This window comes from Sinocyclocheilus grahami, unplaced genomic scaffold (genome assembly GCF_001515645.1).
Source record: "Sinocyclocheilus grahami isolate Dianchi unplaced genomic scaffold, SAMN03320097.WGS_v1.1 scaffold671.1, whole genome shotgun sequence".
NCBI lineage: Eukaryota > Metazoa > Chordata > Actinopteri > Cypriniformes > Cyprinidae > Sinocyclocheilus > Sinocyclocheilus grahami.
This window is the reverse complement of record NW_015505850.1, coordinates 485,146-501,290: the sequence shown is the minus strand read 5'-3', so window position 1 is coordinate 501,290 and position 16,145 is coordinate 485,146. Positions and strand designations below refer to the sequence as shown.

General features: G+C 35.4%; 1 pseudogene; it reads left to right on the top strand.

Annotated features, from left to right (window-relative positions):
* Window positions 1–15,899, top strand: part of LOC107558990 (WD repeat-containing protein on Y chromosome-like) — a 16,963-nt pseudogene extending 1,064 nt beyond the window's left edge.
* Window positions 15,900–16,145: the final 246 nt, after the last annotated feature.

Here is a 16,145-nt window from a genome sequence, read left to right as displayed (position 1 = left end):
ATATATATATATATATATATATATATATATATATATATATATATATATATATATGGAAATTAATACAAAACTGATCCGAAAAACATAATAAAAAAAAAATATATATAAATAGTATATTCAGCAGTATATTCATATTTATGCAGTATTTCGGCAGAGTTTGGACCAGTGTATGGAGCTGCTAGACTGAGCCAGAAGCAGGGTGTGGGGTACAGACAGCAGACTGACGGTGCTTCATTCTAGTGGGTCTGTCTTCAGTTATTTAGACACTACAGAGAGGAGCCAACAGCTTCCCGATTGGCTGGAGAGGGATCTTTTGAGGCAAGAACCCAGACGACACTCTTGCCCTGAGAGATATTGTTAAACTCAACGTGCGACAACGCTACAGAGCAGATCCTGCCGGCACCCTCTATGAGCTCAAGGTAAAAGTCAAAGGGTCACGCTTGTGCAGCATCTGCTGCTTGGCTGCATTTCCCAACAATTATATTCCACCTAGATTGAACGGCAACTTGCCCCAGCATCATCTTTCACCAGCCAAGGTATGCAAATGAAATGTTATAGCAATATATGAGGGGGTTGGGCAGCTGTACTGAGGTACTCCTCAAATCCATAATGTTGCATTTGAAATTATAGAGTCAAATATAATGTTTTAATATGATATTATAATGTTTAATATATGTATTTAACCCCGCCCCCTCCTCAACAGACTCCACCCCTCCTATAAGTCTAATCTTGTTGGTTAGCAGCATTTTTCAAACTCGTTCTATCTGACCCGTAAACAGACCATAGAGCATCAACTTTAGGTATGTTACAGCGTGTATATGTATCTTTTAATATCTTTTATATGCTTTTAACCATATCATATGTTGTGTAGACAAGCCATTTAATCTTCAATAAGCATTTTTTATGTCCCAGGTTTTGATGTGGAAGTAACCATATTACAACTGCCATTTTAGTCAGACTCCTTTCAATCTCCTGACCTCAAGGTGTCAGTGGAGTATAATGGATTACTCTTCCTATATCAAACATTCATTAAATATGCCAAAACCAAATCATGAACCTTTGCCTGAAATGTCATTTTGAATCTAGTACAGAATCCATTAATTCTTTAGCTGGATGACCTTTGGATGGGCAACCACTGCAGAGTAATCTGTCATGACTACCGATTGAATGAAATGACACAGTAGAGATGCATCATTTATTTTAACAGAGTGCTTGAACTTGCACCCTAGTAAGCAAATCAATTACTTTTTCCTTGTCAAGCCCAACATTGTTTGTACTGTAGGTAATTTGCCAACTGACTGCACACTGAAATAGGCATGAAAGTTTGTATCTGTATTTATCAGTGTAGAAGAGCAACTAACTACAAGAATGGACACTGCTAACTACATTTTTTTCAGTAGTGTTACTGTAGCTCAGCTGTTTTCAGATGACGCCATCCAAGATGTAGATGAGTTTGTTTCTTTATAAGAACAGATTTAGAGAAATTTAGCATGATGTCACTTGCACACCAAAGAATAATTTAATATAATATAATAATAGTAATATACTTTTAAATATTATTTTTTTTTAAACTTTATTCTATAAATCCATTGGAAAATGGAGAAGGAACCTACACACACACACACACACACAGTATATATATTTTGTGTATATCTTTTGTCATCATATATAATTTCTTTATTCATGGTGGATGGTTTGACTGGCATGTAATTTCTTGATTTCCTGCAGACAGCAGACTGATGAAGCAATTGGCTTTTGATCCACAACAAAATTAAAGGGCATCATGTTGCAACAAATTCATTTCAATTTCAAGTGAATTCATTAATGTAAGGAGGTGGAGGAGCAGAACATGTAACAACAGCATACGTTGTCGAATTTTTTGACATGCTGGAAGGTGCTGTTTGATCATTCAACAAATGTCAAAACAACACTTGTCGATTTATACTATGTTGAATTATCATCCACCATTCAGTAACTCTATGATGTTCATCTCTGTTAATTCTCTCTGTAGTTCTCAAAATTGAGAACATTTAATACACGCTCCTTCAAACTCACGTTGTATGACGAATTGAGATTTAATCATTTTTGTTTAATTTATTTTTACTGTCCAATATAGATTGAGCAGATGGTGTCCATTCATGATCTAAAGCAAATTAAGCTGGCCTATGATGTAAGTATTCAAAATATTTGGATTATTTGGAAATCTTAAAATAAATAACTTTACAAAAAGGGATTTTCCTAATTATGTTGTCTTGTGCAGGAGTTTGCAAAGGCTGGCATCTATATGCTGGATTATGCAGAATTCCAGTCTGTTGTGAAAAAATGCCCAGGTTTGAAATCAATTGTAAGTGTGATTGCAACCATTGCCTTACAAAGGAGATATGATGATTTAATCTGTCTGTAAAAATACTGTACTGAGAGTTTTAGCTATTCAGTAATATCCTCTGGCTTGCGTAAATGGATTAATGGAGGCCCAAGGCCTAAAATCTTTATCATGTGATTGTACATCTTTTCTCTCTCTCACTGTCTTTCCACCCATTTCATTCTCAAATTCAGCAGCTTTTCATGAAGATCGATTACACTGGCCATGGGAAAATCGAGTGGGTATTGAATAATTCACTGTTTCCCCTTGAAATCTCAAACTTGCTCTTGTTTAATAGATGAAGAGACCATTTGTTAAATGCATTTTTTGAGCTGAGTTTTTGCACTTGAAAAAACTTTGAGCAAGCTGTTGAAATGAGTCTCATTCACTAACCTTAAATACAGACATATTTGTGCATAAAAACTGCTAACCAACGTTGTCAAATAGTAATCATGACTGAAGTTAAGTTCACACTTCAGTTTATTTCAAATTTCCAAACATGTAACATGTAATGAATACATACCACTATTTAATTTTTTTTTATAGTATTATAATATTAATATTCAAATGTTGCATTATCCTACAGTTATTATTAGAAATTAAAGCATTCTCGCTTAGGATTTAGTCACAGTAATATGAGCGGTTGCATGCTTAGTGAATGAGACTCATAACATTTACCATAAAATACTGAACACACTTCCACACCATATTTTATTAAAGTCTATTTAAGTGTTCCTCCTTTTCTTTTAGCATGAGTTCTGCACATACGTATACCTGGAAAACAAAGAGAAGGAAGAGACTGTGCGTCGCAGTAAGATGACAGCCTTCGTATTACCAGCTATCGTCAAGTCTCTAAACCGCGGGGAGCCCGCTCTGAGAATCCACTTCCCTCCTAATGGCACCGTTGTCACTCTTAGAGAAGATGGGGTTGTTAGCTTCTGGACCCCCAAACTTTATTTGAAGAACGTGTTTGTAGGTTACTTTTACATTCTGGATTCTTATTATTTTTATATAACATGTAATGAGATTCTGCATTTTTTTTATTTTATGGACCCACTATTTTATTTGAATCCTTTTTCTGTTTCTATATGCAGCCTGAGAGATCCATTGGTTGAAAACCAAAATGGGCTCCTGATTTTGTGCCAATGCCTGACTATAACAAGCTGATTATTGGAACAGGGTAAACTGCTCTTAAAATACATTTACTTGTACATAACAGTCTTTATTATGCACTGTAGTATACATAACATTCTAAGGAAGATTTTTGCTCATGGCATGCTAGTTTAAATGAACACTAAGCAGTAAATTTGCAGACTCTTTTATGCAAAGCAACCTACAGTTGTTACAGGGACAATTCCCTTTGGAGCAGCCTAGGGACTGCTCTGCTACACAAGTACAACTATGCAACTTTATAGTGATCTTAAGAAAATCTTTCTGATCTCAGCCTCAGCCAGTCTAAACAGCATCTCTTTTCCCACTTTACAGATCCAGAGAGATTCAGTTTTATGAGCTTTCCAGTTTAGAGCCTTGCTGTCAGTTGAGTGTACTAGAAACTGTGCCTTTAAACCTAGATTACTTGATTACAATGTATTCAGATATTTTTTTAATAAACAAAAACACATTATTAGCTTTGCATTTGCAAGTTAACAATATTATATAACATTACATAAGAAACAAGGTTTGAAATAACAAGGGTACATTATGTTGGCTCATGCATTTTTTATTTTTTGTAATTAAATATTTAAGAACAAGAGCACAGTATGTTCTTTGATGCTATTTCCATGTTTGCTTTTCTTGTAAATAAAAAATATAGTCCTGTTTTGTCAGCTCTACTGGCCCAGATGAATGTATCATTGTATATGGTGATACTCAAGTAAGTAAACGTAGGCAATCCAACACGTGAATTTCATATAATACAATGTATTTGTTTAATCACAAAGCTTTTGGCACTCTAGGGCTGTGTGAACATCCCGCTAATGAAATCGGTCAGGGAGAAGCTGAGGTAAACAAGGTTTTTGTAATAATACTCATTTTTAATGTGCAGTTTTGTAAAACAAAATTACAGGAGCAAATCATACAAACATGTCCCGGTTTTCATAATTTAATGAATAAATGAATTAGTAAACTGATACTGTTCTCTGGAGAGCCGTGCACAGATATGTGAATGATAACTGACATGTTAAGAATATTTTATGACCTTGATTACTGTTTATGATTTTAACCTTATTTACAGTCCAGGCCATAAATGACATGTTTATTCTAATTACAACATAAGCAAAAACCAAACAGGCCTAGAAATGGCCTGGACAGTCCTTTGTGTAGTATTTGTTAGTCATGTAAGCTTTTTTTTATGCATCTATGCCCTAGATTATGGAAAAGATTGCCGCAGGTTGACAACATGCCAAACATAAGCATTGACCATGCAGTTCAATCTCCAGAAATGACATTTATCAGATGGAAATTCCACCAAGACTGGGTGTCAAAGGTTAAATGTTTCTTAGTAGTAGTAGTAGTAGTAGTATTTCAATGTCTTCTTCTCTTGAGTATTGTTCAATTCATAATTCACAAAAATATACATTGAAATCCACTGTAAATATTCCACTCAAAGTGCATTGAGAGATGATCCAAGGATAATACTGACAGAGAATAATTTTTTTAAATAAATAATTTATAATGATCTCTTTTCTGCAAAAGAAAAATAATGGTCTAAATGTTACAGTATATTTTATTATCATTTCAGGTGAAATATTTTCAAAGCATACCTGCCATTGTATCCTCATCAATGCATGAAGACTTTGCCCTTGTTATAGGTAACATTTAAAAGTTACTTCTGTTGTTTTTCTTTTTGCAGTACAGTGGGATAATGTGATTATTTTCTTTGCTCTCAATTAGCAGGGTTGAATGTCACCCCAAAATCAAAACAAAAGATGAGAAATATTTTTCATTAATAAAATTAAGTCTTTTTAATTACTATTGTTTTTTACACTGTGACATTATTTTATGACAGTTAAGCACATTCTTTTCTTCATTATTGTATTACAATAATGAGAATCATAATTTAAAAAAATAATGAGAAATACAAGCAAAAGAAAAACATATAGGCACACTATGATAACGAGAATAGGGGTCAAATGTAATTAGTTGAACGAAAATAACGTCACAGCAAAAAATCTTAATGATCTTAAAAATAGGGTTCATTTTATTTATGCAAGATTTTAATTAACATTTTTTACTGTTGATTTTAGGATGAAATATGACCTAGACATTCAGATTCACCCAAAAGTGTATAGAAAATAGTGTGCCTTGCGTTCTCCCTTCTTTCTGAGTGAAGTCTGTTTAACATTGCAGAAGGAAGAAAATAGCAACTCTGGCGTCTTGCATGTTTAATGCCAGAAGAGAGATCTGTCAAAGCTCTCCGTGTAATGAAGCTCTGGTTAAACTCATTTGAATAACACGCCGTGACTCAGAAAGAGGGGAAAAGGGTTCGGAATCTGTCAGCTGGGATCTGTTTGAGTAGATATGGGTGTATGGATGTATGCATGTTTGACAATCTGCTTTTAATTAGGAAGCATTCATCCATCAACCTACATGCAAGAGCAGATGAGAGAGAAGACAGAAGTGTGTGGAGAGAGAAAATCTACGAAAGTTGCACAGAGGGCAACAAGCAATCAAACAGTCTTCACTGTTCCTAAAGGAGTCGCGACCTTTGACTTCTGTACGAATCAAAATCTTTTGGTCACCGGTGGGATGGACAAGCTGTTGCGCATGTGGATGCCATATGTCCCTAGGTGTGCCTTATAGCCTGATGATATCGTCTTCATAAACTGGCATCTCTTATGTTTCCAGTTCTTTTAACCCTCATGTTGTGTTCCAGTTATTTTGACCCGGAGAGGATTTTTGTCTGGTAATGAATAAAAACTTCCCACCAAAAATGTAATAATTCCCTCCCCCCTAGCTTGTTACACTCGTGGTGTTCGCAGTCAAAAATGACCGGCCACAAAAAATTGCTTGTAAATCTCTCATTATGCTCTTTAATCACCAAATCTTGGAATCATTCTTTTTGTCAACTTGTTTTCTTTTAATTAGCACAGGTTTTGTACTCAAAACTAGCCCAATCACAGCCAAAACTAGCCCAGTCATGTTCTGGAGGAAATTCCACAGGGGTCCTCCTTAGTCAAAATCACGTTCTGGGGGTCGGGGTGATTCGCTTCAACCCATAGACTAAAAACAACCCGTGGCAACAGTATAAAATTAGCCCAATTCTGCAGAATAAACTTGGATTTGGCAACACTGTTATGCACCTCAGATCCAAGAATCCAAGATTTGGTGATAATATAGCATAATGAGAGATTTACAAGCGATTTTTAAAAGGCCGGTCATTTTTGACTGGGTACACCAAATTACACAGCACAAGGGTTAAATCTTGGATCTTAGTTTTTATTCTTCTGGACAACTGCTTTTCTGTTATTTAAGAGAATATGAAATACACACTGATGATATTGTGTTCAAATACTGATGTTCGGTGGCAGGCTAGTTATTTTACATTTTGAAATGGCAGAAAACCAACAGGGATTTTGAAAGGTCATACTGCCCCTGTTTCCTACCTCTGTATTGCCTCAGAAGATGGGCACATTTTCTCAGTCTCCACAGACAACACCGCTAAGGTGAGAAATTAATTCATTACTCAAACGTCAAATCTGAATGTTTGAAAAGTTCTTTATCTGAAAAAACAAAACAAAAACCAGGCATTAAACTGAGCTACAGTGCTTTCCTGGATTTTCATAATCAGAAAAACCAAATGCAACATTGCACCACTTGTCTATTAATGTTGTTCTAAACCCGTATGACTTTCTTTTATCTATATCCTGAACACAAAAGGGGAATTTTAAAGCATATCCTTATCCCTCTTGTCAGTATAATGAAGGTGAATAAGGACGGGGGCTGTCAAGCTCCAAAATCACAAAAACACTACAAAAATGACCCATATGAGTCAAGTACATATGCACTGTAAAAAGTCTTTAAAGTCATTCCTTCATTAGAAAAGTACACTCTTAAAGGGATAGTTCACCCAAAAATGAAAAGTCTGTCATCATTCACTCACCCTCATGTCGTTCCAAACCTGTATGAGTTGCTTTCTTATATTGAACACAAAAGAAGATATTTTGAAGATTGCTGGTAATCAAACAGTTGGTGGTTGCCATTGACTTCCATAGTATTTTTTTCCCTACTATGGAAGTCAATGGCAACCACCAACTGTTTGATTACCAGCAATCTTCAAAATATCTTCTTTTGTGTTCAACATAAGAAAGCAACTGTAACCATAAAGGCCCCAAAGGGTTTTCGCAGTGATGCCACAGAAGAACCATTTTAGGTTCTCCAAAGTACCATTTGGTAAACCATTTTATATACAGTATATATAAAAAAATATTTTTTTTCCACTATAAAGAAACGTTCATGGAATGGAAAGGATTTAATCAATGTTAATGGTTCTGCATGGAACCATAGAAGCCAATATTCATGAAGGTTTTTTCTTCTTCTATGAATCAGTTGACCCAGTTTACTAAACAACAGTTATTTTATGACTGATGTTTATTAGTTCATGAATCAGACTGATCTGGTCTTTTCATGATGCAAAGCTATTCAGAAGACTTGCAATATGATGCATTTGAATCGTTTTCACAGCTTGACAGCCCCAGTCCTTATTTACTTTTATCATTTTGAAAACGTTGGGCAGGATATTCTCCTTTAATGTTTGACATTAGAAAGAGGGTCATTCGGGCTTGGAACAACATGAAAGTGAGTAAATGATGACAGAATTTCTGTCATGAAAATATTTTATTTTTGAATGATGATATTATTATTATTATTTTTCTTTTAGATATGGCATATTAAGGATCAGACATGTCTGTTTACTGCACATCCAAAAGCAAGTCAGATCCAGGGAGAATTGTCTGCGTGCCTCTACTCTTCAGCTGTGAAGGGGCTTTACATTGCCTCAGATTCCCTCGCTTTACTATCCCTTCAGATAAAGTATGCTATCTAACGAATATTTCAAATTCTGTTTTAAGTATCCTTTGGCTGTAAGGTGTTAGGTTATCTGTATAGTTAGAATGATCATCACGTCATTCATCATCAGTTGTCATGCATTTTGCTCCTTCCGTATTCCATCTGTTGTAGACCACAGCCTAAAGGCAGTCAGATTGTGTCCCATAAAGAGCCAGTGTTGTGCTGCGGATACAGTGAGGAGTTTAGGCAGGTGGTGAGCTGCTCTGAGGGCTCGGTGAATGGTTTTGAGGAGTATATGTGTGAAACACATTGAGAAAGTCTTTCATACTCATTTGTTTCAAGGTGATTAGTAAATTAGTAACGATTAGTAAAAAGTAGCTTTAGATATCATTGTTTCTTATAAACAGTTTATCATGAAGCTATGATATAGACAACATTTGATAAAGATACACTACAGCTGAAAAGTTTGGGGTGTAATGATTTTGAAAAAAGTCTCTCCTGACCACAAAGGCTGCATTTATTTGATCAAAAATACAGTAAATATAAGAATATTTGTGAAATATTACCGTTTAAAGTAACTTTTCAATTTGAATATATTTTAAAAGGAATTTATTTCTGCAATGGCAAAGCCGAATTTTCAGCTGTCATTACTCCAGTTTTCAGTGTCACGCGATCCTTCAGAAATCATTTTAATTTGTTGATTTGGTGCTCAAGAAACATTTATTATCAATATTGAAAACAGTTGCTGCTTAATATTTTTGTGGAAACTGTGATACATCTTTTTTTCAGTATTCTTTGATGAATAGAAAGTTCAAATGAACAGCATTTATTTGAAATACAAATCTTTTGCAATTATGTAAAAGCTTTTACTGTCAGTTTTGATCGGTGTGTCCTTGCTGAATGAACATTTTAATTTCTTAATAAAATCTTACTGACCGTAAACCATACATAAACTATGCAAGTAGTTTAATATGATTTCTAGGATATATTCCTATTCTTATATAGCCATATGATAACCAAAATGTATGGGTACAGATAGATAGACAGACAGACAGACTGATACATCGATAGATAGATAGATAGATAGATAGATAGATAGATAGATAGATAGATAGATAGATGTAAAAAGAATGAAAACTTAAAAAAGTTACAAATAAATACAGAAAATAATTAATAAAGGAAAAAAGTAATACAAAAATTAATTTAGGACTAATTTAATTAAACAGGCATTGTATTTGTTTTAAGTAATTTATTCCTTAATTTATTTTACTACTATTACATTTATTTATTTTAATTTCTGCAGGTTTGGTCCTCCATAGACTTGGAAAGCAACAGTCCCTCTTGTCTAAAAGTAGTGCTTTAACATATTTACTTGAATTCAGGTTGTTAAAGTCTAGGATGTGGAAACTGGAGCTCAAGTGTTTGAGTATGGATGTGCTTATGGAGAGTCTGCAATTACCTGCATGGCATTTGACACTAGCGGAAGGAGGTTGTTAGAGCGAAATAATTGATATGACACTGGAAAATATTAATTATTAAAATTTTTGCTGTATTATTTTACATTCCATTTTAATTTTCACCATGCAGGCTAGTGACTGGAGGAAGAGACATGGCTTAAGATGTGAAACTTCAACAATGGCCAGTGTGTGAAGATCCTCAGCAGAGGTCAATAATGCCTCATAGTTCTTAATGTGCATTTGATTGATTTTCTTTGCACTTGAGTATGACTGATTATTCAGAGTACTGAAGATATTATCTCACATTCCCTATAAAGCAGTTGTGAAGCAAAGCTGCATTTTCCCCAGATGTGCTGAGATTTGTGGCTGCGCCTATCTGACACTGCACAGGAATGTGTGAGTCTCTGCTGGCTGTGAGCGCCATACTCTTAATGGATATTATCCCCCCCTTATTTTTTGTCTGATTCCCTCTTTTATTTGTTTTGGCAGACTTGTGATTTCTGTCGGTTGGGGCCGCAAGATTGACATTTACTTGGAGAGTATAAAGTGACCAGCCTGCTTCTCTCACGACCTTATTTTATATCAGCGTAATTCCCCAGATGGCTCTAATAAAATGGTTGACTGCCATGACCTGTTTCTTCCCCCTGGTACTCTCGCCTTTATTGCTGTTCACTCCATTTCCATATTTCATTTACTTCAGTTTTCCTCCCTCCTCAAAAGTGCTGTTTGGTGTGGTTTATTCCTCCATTCCCTTCTGACAGTCCATTATTCCATTTTTTACAAGAGCTTTTGTTCACTTTAGAAAAGAGAATCTGAGCTTTGTGGAAAAAGATACCCTAAAATTATGACACCACTGGAGAATACATATCTCATTTTTATTCAGAATTTCCCCTCTCATCTCTTGTCAATTCTGTATAAAGTGTACCTTGATTTATTAATTTTTTCAGTGGTAGAGGAACATTTAATATAAAATATAAAACAGATCTCACTCTCTTCAATGTAGCTATATAAAATGTTACATTTAAGACTTATTCTACTAGTAAAAGGGCAAACGTTTGTTTACAACCTTCAGATGGGTACCAGGCAGTGTTTGTATATATTTATGTAAATGCAAACTTCTGAAAATAAAAAATGAGTTCAATAAAGTCAAGCAATGTGTGATTGGTTCTTTAGCATGTTGGTTAGATGGCCCCTACATATCTGAAATGACCATTCTTGGCCAGATTAAGCTACAGTATGCACCAAATTTAATGCCAGTTGTTTAATTGAATTCAAGAGGCCGTGAACAGAATAGTGCACAATGGATTACTTTTAAAACTAACGCACATTATGTTTATTTTTTGGTGCTTTTGACAGGACTCCAAAGAGGAAACTCAGTTCAATCAGAGACCAAATCCTTCCTGGCTGGACGATGTGGTATTAGCATCTTCCAGAACATACAGCACGCATGTAGTTTGATTCCTCTACAAATATGCAGGTGGACATTGGGTAATGTGTGGAATGTTTGACACACAGAGGAATGGGCACAAAGAAGATATCCTGTGCATTGCGCACTGCACACCACATCTCGTGGCCACTGGCAGCTACGATGGGGAGCTCATTGTTTGGAATGTGGTGTCTGGCCGCATACAGTGTCGCTTCCAGACCCCTCAGTCTCAACAGAGCAGCAGTACTCATTGTACACCAATATTTCTGTAAATTTTCAATTAATAATGAATTTTGCTGATTCTCAGTGAAATCTATTGTATGAAAACTTGGAAAATAGTGCATACGTCATATGGACATGTGACCTTACGTTTTTTAGGTGAACCAACCATTTAAAGGAATACTTCACCCAAAAATGAAAATTTACTCACCATTCAAGATGTAGATGATTTTGTTTCTTCATATGAACAGATCAGGAGAAAATGAGCATCACTTGCACAATGGGTCTTCTGCAGTGAAAGGGTGCCGTCAGAATTAGAGTCCAAACAGCTGATAAAAGCATCACAATAATCTACAAGTAATCAATACAACTTCAGTTAACATCATGTGAAGTGAAAAGCTTCGTGTTTGTAACAAATTCATCAATATATTTTTAATTTCAAACCACTGATTTCAACTAAAATATGAGTCCTTTAGCCATAATATTGCTTTCTCCAGTGAAAAGGTCATTTTGTCTGAATCAGGAGAGAAATATGCACAGATCAAACACCTTTTACAAGTGAAAACAGTTCTAAACATATATGTTGGTGGATTTTGATGTGAGATGACAACAAGGGATGGACTTTTTTACAGGAAGAAGTGTTATTATGATTTATGGACTCATATTTGAGCCAAAAACAATGGTTTAAAGTTAAAATGCCTTTCTTACAAACAAGCAACTGTTCACTTCACAATATTTACATTTATGGACTGGAGTGGTCTGTCTGATCTGTTTGATACTCTCATTCTGACGGCACCCATTCACTGCAGAGGATCCATTGTTGAGCAAGTGGTGTAATCTTAAATTACTCCAAATCTGTTCTGATAAAGAAACAAACTAATCCACATATGGGAAGGCCTGAGGTTTTATTTTTTTAATTTAAATTTTATGCAAATTTTAATTTTTGGGTGAATTATGCCTTTTAAGAGCGAGAAGGATTTCATTCTGTTCATTTGTGCTTGTGACTGTGTTTTGAGGTGTTGCACTATGCAAGAGGACCTAATGTGTTGTTTGTTTTTTAACTGTATATGATAGTTCAAAACAAAAGTGTGCTGAGCCTCATCTTCCTAAAGACACGGGCGTTTGTACCTGAAATGTCCTCTTCTGCTTGGCTTGTATCCTCAGGGTCTCAGGGTAAACTGGTCTTTGTGATGAATAAAATCACAGAAAGAAGAAAATCAGTTCATAATATGCAGAGCTTCTGATTTCACTCAACATATTTATTCTCTATCAAAGGTTATGTTCATTTCTGGATGGTGGGAAGTTTGTCACATCTTTTCAGGCTGCAAGTATCATATATTTTTATCTTTCCTCAAGTTTGATTATAAATTCAATGTCAACAGAATGAGGCAAATGTTCTAATTAAAGCTGTCTTCTTTTTAAGTCTCCTCTTCAGCAGCAGATTATGAAACTTAACGCAGGATGACAGCATGCTTTTTACAGCTTCATCTATGTTTACAATGTCAAGCAATACGCCCTGATACCTGAGCAAAACCCTCCTGAAAGTAAGGCCAGTCTTCATTTCATTTACGTGACTCAAAGTATGTTTTGTTTTTTAATGTTTATGTTGAGCCTTGAATATCTTTTATTCATACAATGAATATTATTCATTTCTAGAGGTGAACTTCTGGCGTGGGCATATCAGCAGCATCACTAGGTTGGTTCAATAAGTGAAAAAACAAAAACACCATAAGAACATAACATTTATACAATTTTCTTATTATTTACTATTGCTTTTTTCAGTTTTTTTGTTTAATATTTGTTTTTTTTAACAAAAGGTATCTCCTTAATATAATTTACATAATTTCTTCACCTCAAGCTTGAAGATAATTGGCATTTTCTGCTTACCTCCCCAATGGACTGCTCAGTACGGTTGTGGAGTATCCATGGGGAATTTATAGGTACATCTGATAAAAGTCTAGAATAGGATAAAAAGAACCAGAACCAAAAAAGTAGCGTATTTCCCCTAATAGCACACAGAAACGTCTGCATTTACATCTGCAAGACGTATTTTTTAGAGTGTTTGCTCATCTGCAAAACGTCTAAAGGAATGTTTCCTATTAGATGTCAAATAGACATTTAGAAAATGTCGTTTATGATTTAGAATGTATGTAAAACGGACATCTTAAAGATGTCTATCAGATGTTTGTACACACTAGATGCTTTCCAGATGAAGCGATCTTTAACAGACATCTTGCAGACGTGCGTGTGCTATCTGGGTCGACTCTTGAACGAATAATGCTAATGAATTGGTTCTATTTCAAGTATTGTTCTGTGGGACTGCTAATGCTGAACAATAATTGAATAATTTGACATGCACAGCCACATTTACCACTTTTTGATGGCGAAATCCAGTCATTTGAATAATAGTGCGAAAGATTTTCCCTCACAGATTTTGCAACCAGTTTAAGTTGGACCATGGTTACACTGTCGACAATAGACAATGGACATTCTTCACCCGTGAAAGTTCGCTAATGTGACCGCACCTTTAGTAGTCCTACCGAACACTGCTTGAAACGATAATATCTACATTTTTATCTTGTAGCTTCATAGGACATATGTGTTGTATGTGTTGATTCACAAAAAAAAAGAAAGAACCAATTCATCAGAGTGATTAGTTTGAGAATCAAATGAATGACAGTCTAAACTAAACTAAATTAAACTACAGGTACATTTGGACAAGAAGAAAGTTGGAGCATCAACACACCATCTTCCTGGAAGCAGCCTGCTGTTCCCTATGAGATTCTCATAGATCCCATACGTCATCCGGGCAATGATAGAGCTTGGAATAGCCAGGACAATTTTTTATATAACTCCGACTCGATTCGTCTGAAAGAAGAAAGTCATATACACCTAGGATGCAATGGCGTTCCGTCCATATAAGCTGAGAATGCTCCGCATACCCAGGCCATTTGAGAGAATAAGTTCACGGGATAATTCATATAAACATGATTATAAGTTGATCCCTTGTCATTTGAAATGTAACTTAAAGATTAAAGAGTTAGGAATAAGAACGTACAATAATTTATTTGCCAAATGAATTTTCTTTAACTCTGCTTCAGTTGCGGTTACTTTCCGGCCGAGCGGATTCTCTGCAGCTTTCTCTGTGATTTGCTGGTCTGCGGCAGATTTAATGCGCGAGGTAAGCTGTCCGCGAAGTGCTCGCCCAAGCAGAAAAATGTGCTGTCGCTGTCTGATCTCGATTGCCGAAAATCACATTGTGTTTGATGCAAAACCAACTCGACTAAATCAAAAGAAAAAAAAAAACACTGTAACTGTATATTTTTGTTTTCTCAAGCAAAGCAAATTTTAAAAGTCCACTTTTTGAAGATATACGTTATTGTCAACGTTATTGCCTAAGCGGTAAAAAAAAAAAATGTTTATAAAAACTTGGGCTATATAAAATTTTAATAATAACAAACATCATATTGTTCCCTTTGTTTTTGCGTGTGCTCGTGTCGCTTACAGTTAAAGTCCTTCTCTGATTTTATTATTGTTTGCAAGGTTGCAACGTTACTTTGCAATATTTTAAATATCTTTTGGTATTTTGCATGGTCTGTTATTAGTGTCAACCAGGTGGGAATTTGAACTCCTATTCACTGGGAATAAAAAAAAAATCATTTAGCAGATGCAGATTTATCACTCAGCATACCCGGTTAAAAAAGTCACCGCTCGCCACTGCTAGGATGCCTCTGGGGTGAGTAAAACACAGCCTAATTTTCATTTTTGGGTGAACTAACCCTTTAAGTATGCCTTCACATCACATAGGCCTACTGGATAACGAGATCAGTCTGTCAGATGTGTTGAACTCTGAGAAAACTGAAAATGTAAACAGTGAGGTAAATTTGGATGAAGCCTTGTGTGGTTGTTTTATAAAGCTCCGTTTTCCCCACTAATGGCTCAGGTGGTGTTTTCGAGATGAAAATCTGGCTTCTAAAACAGTCCTAATGTGCTCTAATTGCAGTTGGATGCCCACATCGATGAGACTGACCCTCCATCTATCCTTAATGATAAAGATATCGAAGATGGAACAAACGACTCCTGGTGTCTGTCTGAGCCTGGCAGGAGGTTAGTATATAATTTCATGAAAACCCAAAAAAAGAATAAACAGATAGCTAGATGCAAACTAAGTGTTCTAAATAAGCAATAACAAAATGGATATTCTCCATTCTTTTGGACTGCAGACAGCGCCATGCTATATTTAAACACGTTAACAGAACGGGTCTCAAGGACTACAACACTTTGAAGGACTCGGATCTTATTGTTACCCCAGCAACATGTAAAAGACCAGATCTCTCCCTCAGAGAAAGATCGATTCATTCATATCCAACAATGCAGAAGAGTAGTCACTTCAAAATAGATAAAGGGCACTAAGATGAGGACACTAGGACAAGGCCACATAAATGATATAATAGTGATATCAAAGGAGTGAAGAGTTGTTTTTTTCTTTAGATATGACCTCATGATTTAAAAACATGCATTTTCAATGTTTATTTTCATTTTAAGGGTTACATTTTTTTTAATAGTTTACCCAAAAATAAAAATTCTGCCATTTACTTCATGTCAATGCAAACCTGAAAATTGTCGTTCTAATTTTGAAGAATGTTAAAACAGTTTTTGTCCATACAGAGGACAT